Here is an 11,176-nt window from a genome sequence, read left to right on the forward strand (position 1 = left end):
GTGCGTGACAGTGAGTAATTACTCCCTTATTAGAAGTCCACTCCGACTTGGGAGATTCCCCTAAACATTTAACCTAAGTTCCAACTGCGGAGAAAGCAGGGGATCCAGTGGTGTGACGATAATTCGGATTAGCAAAAAAGTCATGCGTCATAAGTCACACATACGTCATTTGTCTAGTGGGGTGGCGTCTAGGTGTTACGCGGTGAGTGACGTCATACACATGGAAAGCTTGGGGCGTTTCAAAGGAGTTAAAATTTGGATAAATTGCGATAACGATTGACTTCTTAATGCGCTACTCATGGGTACGAACAATACCGAAAGTAAAAAGCCCAACCACACACACGGCGCAAACTATCAACTAATTATGTTGCCCGAGAAGTTTATTTTATATGAACTCTTAAAGATAAAGGAAATTACAAAGCACATCAAATAAGGAGGAGACACTTAAGCTCAGCCTTAAGGGCATGGCGTGATAGCGCGGTGGGTTAATTCCCGTATATGCAATATATCATTCTCCACTTTACATTCATGAATTCCTTGGAGTCTTCGTACCACTCACGGCACAGTATAGTGCAGCGGTTAAGCGATGCGCCACTCCTCCTTCGATGGCAGGAGCTCCCAGCGGTGCGCCTTGTGAGGCCTAGGTTGATCTCCCCGAGCAACCAGTCATTAATTTAACTGCCACCTGCCGCGGAGGGCAGTTTGTGATGACGCCGCAAGGTCACGTGACCAAGGTGGCCCACCTGCCTCCCAGGTTGCTCTCTGGGTACCACCTGCCAGAGCCATGCCCACATGCGCACACACGGCGATACCCGGCTTTGCCTAGCAGAGTGAAGCTATCGCTTCAGATTGGTACTATCAGGGTGCTTCAGGTGCCTTATTTTTGTCTGCAGTTCACAGGTGTGAAGTCAGACATGGTATTTGTAGGTTTGCTTGCGTCTATGAGGTAGTAATATGTTATAACGGTACTCATTACAAATATTAGTTACCAAACGCTTTTTCACATTATAGCAAATTACTTGCGTATTAAAGAAATTCAGTCGTCGAAACGTGAAATACAAACTTCCTACCCGGGGTCGGGAGCCGAGGGCGCTACCCCTGCGCCGCGGAGGAGCTCCCTCTCGACCAGTTGAGCGAGGTAACGAGAGCGAATTCAAAAGGGATGGAATGAAATGCAAAGTAAGCTGAAGGACTCTCTAACACTGCTGCTGTACTCTCCTAAGGTTAAATTAGGCGCTCAATAAGTTTTTGTTTCAAGGTTCATACGGCGCACATGCGCTTTAACTTGCGCACTAAGATACTCCTGTGAAACCCGCTAAATTAAACGCTGCAGCTGCACGACCGTAGGAACATGGCTGAGTCCAGAGTACGAATTCGATTAGCTCAATATGTACGAAATGCGTTACTCGCAGTGATATTTTGGTCGATATTCGACGCCCATTTGCATCTTTCAGTTACCTCTCTGTCAGGCCACAGTTAGGAAATATATTTGTTACAGCTAGCTTGCTTAGCAGTTCTATGGCGTAAAGGTATAATATTCGCATCGCGTGCAGGAGGACCGGCGTTCGAATCAGGGCGCCGCGCAATTCTTCACCGGATAAAATAAAAATCCGCCTGCTGACCGAATTGCATAACCAGTCCAGGGGCGCCGCCTGATCTTTGTGACCAGAGCCCAAAAGGCACTCCCTCACCAGAACAAGGTGTGGCCACCATGGTGCAATACTTGGACACAACCTCCTATACGAATGCACCAATTAACCATCGGTCCTCAGTACACAGCGGCAGCGGATCAACTGACTAAGCTGGCGGCCAGACCTGTAATTCAACGGGTTTAAGATGCCTACATCTGGCACAGGACAGGGTTACTGCAGAGATATGGGACATGCCTATATCTGCAATGATCGTCGTCCGAATGATGATGACGAAGATTATGTACATTAACTCCAGCGTAGTGCGCCCAACCACTAAAAACGTCGTGCACCTGATAGCCATGCGCGTTTCTCCCTTCGGCGCAGTTCTGGCAGCTGGCCGGCATCGTGAAAGAGGAACTGGTGTGCAACAGTCCCCAAGGCCTAGAAGAGGGCGCCGCGGAAAGGCGTCAGCTCGACAGACTGGGCTATTACGTGCTGGAGCACATCCGCCCCTATCTGAAGGTCGGCGACATCTTGGACGAGGAGGCGGAAGTAAGGCCACGCGACGGCGTTGCCATCAGGAGGGCCGCTCCTGTCCGGAGGTGCAGGCGCTAGGTCAAGAACTGAGAGATCCGGGGTCGGGACGCAAAAGGAAAGGGGTGGGGGGAGGTGAGAATGCTTGCAGATGAACAATACGGGTTCTGATCTCTCCGCAAACAAGAATTTCTCTTTGTCCAAAATCAGCAGCAGTGTGCTACTAAATTTCACCGCTTTTACTTACTGACAGTGTCCCACTCAAATAAATTGAAATTTGCGGCTACGCTTTGCTCATTTTAAAGTACTGACAATAGCCCATACTAGAAAATGTTGTAAAAGAAGATAATGAAAAATTTGAAGGCATACTTAAGTTCCGCCAGAAGGCTAGCTCTTGGGCACTTTCTGCTTTACAAGAGTAGATAGATGGGTGTCCTGACATCAATCCTAGCGAAGTCGTGCAGCGGTTGCGAATTGGAGATAAATCCAGTCGTATCTCGCGTCACAAACGAAGTTATTAAGGCGCGTGTCGGGGGCCTTGAGCGTGAACAAAAAACAATGCTTCTCGACATTTTTAAATGAATTCTAACGCACAACAACACGCACGCAAGAGAGGAAAGACACAGGACAGGCACAGGACAGGACAGGATAGCGCCTGTCCTGTGTCTTTCCTCTCTTATGTGCGTATTGCTGTGCGTTTGAATTCATTTCAAAATAAGCTATGCACCATCTAGCCCAAACAGAAGTTTTGTTAAATTATCTTCTCGACATTACCGCCCTCTTAAACAGACACTGAAGCACTTATTTTGAAAATCGGGCTGGCAACGGCATCCTATAGTTTTTCATGCTGTATATTCGAATATCAAACGCAAATAAACCAAAAACAAGCGCGAATTGCCTTATTTAGTAGAAATAACCGTCCTGCGCCTAAGGACACGCCGTGGAGCGAGCCGTCGCCGTTGATTGGCCAAGAAGTCATGAAGACACATTGAGGACTAGAGTTCCGAATTTGAACCCTGGACCAGGACGAATTTTTCTCTAACTACGAAGTTTCCGAGAAAGCTGTATAGCTTTCCTTTGTAGCCGTAAGGCTGCTCTCGGAAAGGATGTGGATGATTAAGTACTTCCTTATTTATAACGCATAAGTTCCTGGAATGCTTCAGGCTGCGGAAACTTCCCACTTCAATGGCACTCAAGGGCCCTGTGATGCGCGAAGCCCTTTATAAATTTATGTAATACGCGCACAGCTCCAGGAATCTTCGCATAGCTTCCCTGTCAGTCGACTGTGTAAACTGTGACAACAGCGGTATTCCTCGGGTCCTGGTGTATTTTACGGCTGCTTGAGATGTGGCCCATAACGGCCGAAGTGGCAATTCTTTGGTTTCAGGGTGAGCCCTGATGACTTGATTGCCTCGAGCACGGTTTGAAGCCTTTTCAGATTACCGTGAAAGGTCGAGGGGGAAAACAACGTAATGTAAGTGTACGAGACAAGTTGGCCACTTCATGCTTGCTAGTACTGTGTCCATTACACAACGGAACATTGCTGGAGCTGATCAAAGTACAAATGACATTACCCTGAATTTCCAGAGGCCGTTAGACGCGATGAAGGCAGTGTTCTCTTGGTTCCTTTTATCGACCTCTAACTGCCATTACCCGCTGTTTAGGTCTGTGCACAAGAAGTATTTGGCGCCGAGGCGCTCTAAGGCATCATCGATGTGCATTAGAAGGTAGACATCTTTCTTCTGTACACTGTTCACGCAAAACTGGAGATTACCGTCCATCTTCACATGAACTACGTGGGCTGCCCAGGGACGCCCGATAGATGGATGACGTCGGCGCGAAGAATTTCTTCCACTCTGTCCCGGATGACTTGACTTTTGCACGTGGAGACACGGTAGGGGCTATGGGGCAGGAAGTGGGTGTCTTCACCGGTTATAATGCGATGCTTTGCAACAGATATTCGTCACTCCTTTGAATAAGCAAAAAAAACTTTAGCTCTGAAGGAGACTGCAGATCTGGTCTTGTCTATCACCGGGCACCGCTTGGTTGATGCCGGAGTATCGCGTGCGATCTTCTTTAGGTGAATCTTCAGAGATTCCAATGGAGAGGACCAAGTCGTCTCGAAGATCGAATAGATCGTCTAAGAATGCAGTCTTGGTTGCTCTGTTGACGGGCCGGTATTAGTAGCTGAATTTGTCATTGCCGTCATTGCTTGCCATTGCGGAAATTAGTAACCCCTTGGGATGCCGATTCCTCGGTCGAGAAGCAACTCCAGTTGCCTTCGAATATGGCGTCAATTTTCCTGGCTTTCCTTGCACCTACGGTGACCATGAAGCTTGAGCTGGGTCGGTTGCTTACTTGTTCATCAGGGCACTCAGCGGAACGTAGCGTTCCAGGATCATCACAGAAGAATGGCTTCGTTCGTCGAAAGCCTGAGGAGGTTGGATTGATTGTCAATTATCTTCTTTTGCTCACTAAAGAAATCCATGCCCAGTATGACGCCGTGGGAACATCGCTATAGCTCTACGAAGGTGGCAAGATAGGTGTGTCCGTTGACGGTCACTCGCGCCGTGCTTCGTTCCGATGGTGTAATAGAGCGGTTTTCTGCTGTGCGGATTCGTGGGCCGCCCAAAGCGCGCGTGTCTTTCCTGAGCTACGCAGCGAATGTTCCCTTCATTACGAAATAGTGTGCTCCCATGTCAACCACAGCAGTAACTTTGAGCCGTCAGTAGGAACTGCCAGGTCGGAAGATCATTCCTTCAAACTACATGTAGGTCTGTGGGGAGATAACGGCTTCGGCCGGTCGGGCACGTCGATGTCGGTTTGCATGCCAGCATTGTCATCTCGAAGCTGCGTCCGGCGACTTTCGGGCTGCACTTCGTTCGCGTAGTCGTCGTAGTGGATGGGGCGATGCATTTGGTCGTCGGCACTGGAGAATATTGGTCGGCAAGCAACCTCACCTCCGGAGGTTGCTTTCTTTAGTTTCCCCTCCGGGGCGCGGCCCGACTTTCTTCCAATATACCCTTCGTAACTCCTTCCTGCAACGAAAAAGCGTGGTGTGGGCGGCGATGAATTTCGGGCAGACCACTGGATGGCATGATCCGCGTATGTAGTCGTCGATCTCGCGTGGTCGTTGGCGGGGGTGGGGCAGTGGGGCATCAAATGAGAAGCTGCGGGCGTCCATTCCTCAGTAGAGGCAGTGCCGAGGAATGCGGCACAGCGGCGGCGTCATTGCATGTTCTCCAGATTTGTGTTTTCCGTCGCGTGGCTCATCGGTCCAAGATTGGTCGCGCGTGTGGTTGCGTTCGATGGGATGCTACATAACGCGTCTGGGGCAGGTTGACGGGGCACTGCTGACCGCGCACTGCGGCGGCGTGCTTCATGGCAGCGGGCTCCGCTGTGCGTATCGTCTTTTGCGGGGCGCCAAGCGTTTGTTGCTCTTCCTCGCGGACGTTGTTCGTTAATACAGCAGTGTAAAGGTGGGCTGGAGACGGAATTGCCATATTGAAAAACGGCGTGATGGAGGACGAACGAGAAGATACGAGACAAGCACAGCACTGACTAAGCAGTGATCTCTTCCTTCAGAAGGCAATATATTTATAAGCAAGATAAAACCGTACATGCGCAGCAAGTCCTGGAAGGTAAAAATAAAAAGGTTAACGAATAGAACCTTGCCAAACACACGTGCCCTCTTCCCTAACACAGCAGCGAAAACGCAAGTAGAAGTACATCACCACAACGTATGCAAAAAACATTCAGTAATGCCTTGCGAGCATATATCGCAGAAACGCTCCACATTTTTGTGCAAGCTCACTGAGGGTTTCGCTACACAAATTTCCCCTTTATCTAGAATAGGAAAAGCTTCCACCAATTCACCTGACACTTGGTTTCGGTTAGAGTACAGTATCCGCGAGCCCTTCAAATATGGTCGGCAGCCGCTATAGTCTCGACAGGCACGCGGATACTGTACCACGGATACTGTATATACAAGGTTTGCGGTAGAGGCTAGGGTTTGCCGTCGAACTTCTGTCGAAGGTCGTTTCGATCGCCGACGCTTCAGCAGCGAACTCGCCACCTACTACGGTTGACAAACGGAGGCTTCACATAGACGACGGAGTCATGACAGTTTACGCCGCGATGGCCCTCCCAATGCTGCCGCATTAAAACCGGTGCTTTTTTTCGATAGTGTGAGCGATGCGACGATAATTGGACACCTGCTCTGTACACATGCACTCTTCGCCGCCTTGGTGATATACTTCACCCACCGACCTCTGAGCAGGATGGGCGATAACCTCTTCGCTAGCACAAGCACGCCTCGCGTAGGCTGAGTCCGTCGCATAGTCTGAGTCGCGCATTCATGACAAGGCAAGCTGTGATGCTTTCGTTTACCCATGAAAAGAAAAATATGACCACTGTGTTACCTTATATCAAAATCTGTGCGAATTACAAAGGTTTTTTCATGCTTCGATTGCGCACTTGCATAACCTGCGGTTTCATTCATGAATAAACAGTTTGAAGTCTGCAACCGAGGTCTACTTTTCGTTTCTATGTCACTTGTCCTGATTTATTTGCACAGCCCTATCTGTTATTGAAATGAATCAACTAGTTCGCTAGAACGTTCGAAGAATTCTAGCAAGGGTGGAAGAGCGGGCTAGTTGGTAGTTCATCTTGAGGAAAAACACAGCGCACTCCTTAGACACGGACAAAGAAAGGCAAGACGATACAGCGCTGACTTCAACTGATTATTTTATCTTGGAGCAACATATATAGAGGTTCAAAAAGTGGGCGGGAAGACGTGAGTATCGTCTGCTGTGCTTGCACGCGGCCGAAAGATAACAAAGTGCAATTGAAAATAACATGAGGGCAAGGGTGACCCTTGGAGGGAACAAAAAATGAAAACTAGACAAGATAAAGAGACAAGTGGAGGGGCGATTAAACGGATCACGCTTAAAAGGATGACGCTTAAAAGGATGACGTAAGCAGGCAGTACAATAGACAAAAAGGGATTAGGGTGCGTTTCTGTATGTGGTGTATAGCCTTTACCCTCCCCCTCATCCATCACTCACAGTGCCGGAGGCTCGCCTTCTTCGGCACGTTCAAATGAATGCAATCATCACCCCGTCTCGCCTCTTTCTCTATCGCTATCGATCGGACCCTTCCTGTCCCAACTGCCCCTGTATCTATGCGGACCTTGCCCATTGCCTCTTCTATTGCCCGGCTGCTCAGCAGTCGGGTTCCTACCCCCCCACCTTCTTTATCCATCACCACCTGGCTCGACTGGCTTGGCGCTGAAGGGGAGGAAGAACAGCGACTTCTGGTCGCCCAGGCGGTCGATATGCTCGGCCTGTAAATTTTGGCCGAATAAACGTCTTCTACTACTACTACTAGACAAAAAGCACTAGGAGATGACAAGTGAACAAAATGCACTAAAAGGCCAAAAAGACCATTAAAAAATTTTTAAAACCGGTAAAAGAACCAAAAGGGACGTTAAAAGCAGAAGACAGAAAACAACCTTGTCCAAAAGGTAGAAAAGGCTAAAAGACGAATTTCGGAATCCTACACATTAAAATTGCTGTATGCCTGGCTCAAATAATCTAACTCACGTTTCGTTAGCGCTATAGAGGGTGTGCTAACACAATCTTCACCTAGCTTTAGAATGAGGGCGGCTTCTATAATTTCGCGTGTTTATTGATGCGCGTTTCTCGCGAGGAACCGGAGGGACACTTTAAACAGTGAACACCTAGGTTTTTCTTGACGGTGTTAGAAACATTATTTGAGTGCTCCATAAGACGCTCATTGAGGCAACGTCCGGTTTGCCCCACGTAGGCCTTGCCGCTGCTCAAGGCTATCTTGTAAACTACACCAACCTCGCAAGGAACGAAGGGTGCACGGTGCCTAACAAGGCAGGTTGGCACTCTCACAGCCGGGGCATTTACTCTGCGACAAAGCTTGGATAGCTTGTCGGGCGCCGAGAACACTACTCGGACACCTGCCTTCTGTCCAATTCTTTTGAGCCTGTGAGAAAGACCATACAGGTACGGCACCACAGCGACTTTGTGTTGGTGGTCTGGGGCAGCACTCACTTGGTTTCCTTTGAGTTTCCTCAAGACGGAGCAGGCTACTGAGATCAGAAGGTGCTCGGGGTAGCCAGCTTTTATCAGCCTCCGATTCTGCTCTTTCAGACAATGGTCCATCGAGTGGACACAGGACTTCATTAAGGCATTTGTGAAACAGAGGTTCACAATGCCCCTCTTAACGATCTTGGAGTGAGCTGATCTGTAAGGCAACAAGGACTTTCCCCCTCTTGGCTCATGCAACCAACACAGGTGATATTGTGCCGTCGATAGCCTCAAGTCGAGAAAGCGTAAAGACCCATTCACGGGTACCTCATGGGTCAAAACGAGGGGCGAGAGGTACCGTTGAAACACAGGAGCACTTCTGAAACTGAGCTAAGAAAAGTACGTTCATTACTGGCCAAAAGGAGTAGGTAATCGTCCACGAACCTGAAAACCTTCACGGCTGCTGACGAACAGAGCTGCTCTTTTATCAGTCGGTCATGATGGGCGAGGTAGATATCGCTTAATATTGGAGCAATGCATGAGCCGATGCATACTCCGCTCTTTTGAATTCTAGTTGGTTGTATGCTAACAGCAACAGTGTCGATATACTGTAGACATTTCAAAATGCGCGGGCGTAACATCTAGTGCACTTCAATGAAATTAATTTCGTTTAGTCCGGTGGGGTCGACACGCGCCACGATGCAGCCACTGCCAAGTCGAAAGTTCCACTGGGAGCGTTGTAGTACTGATGAATTGGCAGGTATTCGGTATGTCTTCTAGTATCTTGAGCCGCCGCGGTGGCTCAGTGGCTATGGTGCTCGGCTGCTGTCCCAAAAGACGCGGGTTCGATCCCGGCCGCGGCGGCTGGAATTTCTTTGGAGGAGAAATTCTAGAGGCCCGTGTACTGTGCGATGTCAGTGCACGTTAAAGAACCCCAGGTGGTCGAAATTTACGGAGCCCTTCACTACGGCGTCTCTCATAGCCTCAGTCGCTTTGGGACGTTAAACCCCATAAACCAAACCAAACCAAAACGAACTAGCTCGTGATGTGTTCTTGCAGTCCACGTTCAACGCTGAACTCCTTTGTGGGTTTATTTTTGTGATGCGTTGTTTTTTTAATGAGGATCTAGAAAAAGGAGGCAGTGAAATCAGCCGTGCACTTTAGCAAGCATATATAGTGTGATTCGGCGCGCATAGAGCTATAGGGCAGCCGCACTGAAGACTTTGGCTATTACTGTTCACTGCTGGAGACACTAAGCATTCCAACACCAGGCCAGCATTCTGCCAGTGAAAATTAAGTCCGAACAGTCTTGAGGTGCTGCTTCCGTCTATAACAAAAGTTGTGCTGATATACAGGGTGGCCAAGCCATAGGAGGTAAGCTATCCATGTATGCAACTTTATTCCCCAAATGAAACTGAAATTAGAGCAACATTTATTTCATGTGTAGGCACTCCTCTTTGGGTGAGACAAGATTATGGCGAAATGACTGCGTGCACGAGACTGGTTACTTTTCACAAGCACACTCTCATTACACCTTTCAATCCATTGCGAACGATGCTCGAGTCCTCTCAGCCACGTCCTCTCAGCCAGTTTGTTCAAAGTCTGAGGATGACTGCACTGCGCAGGTATGGAAGGCTTTTATACACAATTGAAACAAAACTTGCTCCAGTGTTCTGATTTAAAAGAAAAACACATTTTGAAATAGACCCGAGAAAAGCTATACAGGACAGGCGGGAGGTGACATGGTGCTATCTCTGCTGCAATACGTGCTTGCGCTCTGTTTCACAATATTGTCACGTAGTGGTGACTGCAGTACGGCGAACAGGAAACCAGCGAGAACGTCTTCGAAACGAAACTCTTTGGTTGGGCTGACTTGCGCCTGCAAAGAACTGAAACACTCGGCGGCGGCGTAGCAACTAGCGTGCTCGGCGGTCGTCGAACAGAATGCCCACCGCTGTCGGCCGTGCTTTTTAAAGCCGATAACGAATCTTCGAGATAAACCTTTAGAAGTTACTAGAACATTCTGGCACAAACTAGAGCCGGCTCCAGCCTGATGCGATCCATCGAGATAATTCTAGGCGCGTCTTGCGTCACAAACGAAGCGATAAAGCGGCGTGCCGGCAGCCTTGAAGCATGAACAAATAAACAAAACAAACAAACGCCACAAAGACTCGCGGCATTACTCCCCTATCAAAGAATCATCGCCTCTATGCATTAGAAAATAATGCGGCTATCAACAATCAAAAACGGATTGTGCAAAAATAAACACCGAATGTGGAAACACTGCGTCCTTTTGCGTGCTTTAGGCGTACGACATGGACTAGTTCGGGTCGTACGCGGCGTCGCTGGGATGCAGTCATTTGGTCAGGGACGACTTCATATTCCAATTCACCTAGCCGACGAAGAACCTTGTACGGGCTGAAATAGCGTCGCAAAAGCTTTTCGCTCAATCCTCGGCGGCGAATGGGCGTCCAAACCCAGACTCGGTCTCCTGGCTTGTATTCCGCGTCGCGTCTTCGTAGGTTGTAGCGTGTGGCGTCGGTCCGCTGTTGGTCTTTGATCCTTAATCGGGCAAGTCTTCGGGCTTCTTCTGCGCGTTGTAGGTAGGCGGCGACGTCGACGTTATCTTACTCGGTAACGTTCGGCAGCATGGCGTCCAGCGTGGTCGTGGCCTCTCTGCCATGGACGAGCCTAAAAGGCGTCATCTGGGTGGTCTCCTGCACTGCAGTGTTGTAGGCGAAGACTACGTAAGGCAAGATGACGTCCCAGGTCTTGTGTTCGGCATCGACATACATGGCAAGCATATCGGCGATGGTTTTGTTGAGGCACTCGGTCAGTCCGTTGGTCTGCGGCGGAGGATGCGAGAAAACCCGAGATGTCCAGCTGTCGGCTCGTCGTGTGAGGCCTGAAGAACTTCTGCGCGCTGACTTACAGGTACAACAAGGAGGTAGG

General features: G+C 49.1%; 1 pseudogene; it reads left to right on the forward strand.

Annotated features, from left to right (window-relative positions):
* The window catches only part of LOC149367761 (uncharacterized), a 125,397-nt pseudogene extending 123,139 nt beyond the window's left edge, over window positions 1-2,258 (forward strand).
* Window positions 2,259-11,176: the final 8,918 nt, after the last annotated feature.

This window comes from Amblyomma mixtum, chromosome 1 (assembly GCF_055824585.1).
Source record: "Amblyomma mixtum isolate Tamu chromosome 1, ASM5582458v1, whole genome shotgun sequence".
Taxonomy (NCBI): domain Eukaryota; kingdom Metazoa; phylum Arthropoda; class Arachnida; order Ixodida; family Ixodidae; genus Amblyomma; species Amblyomma mixtum.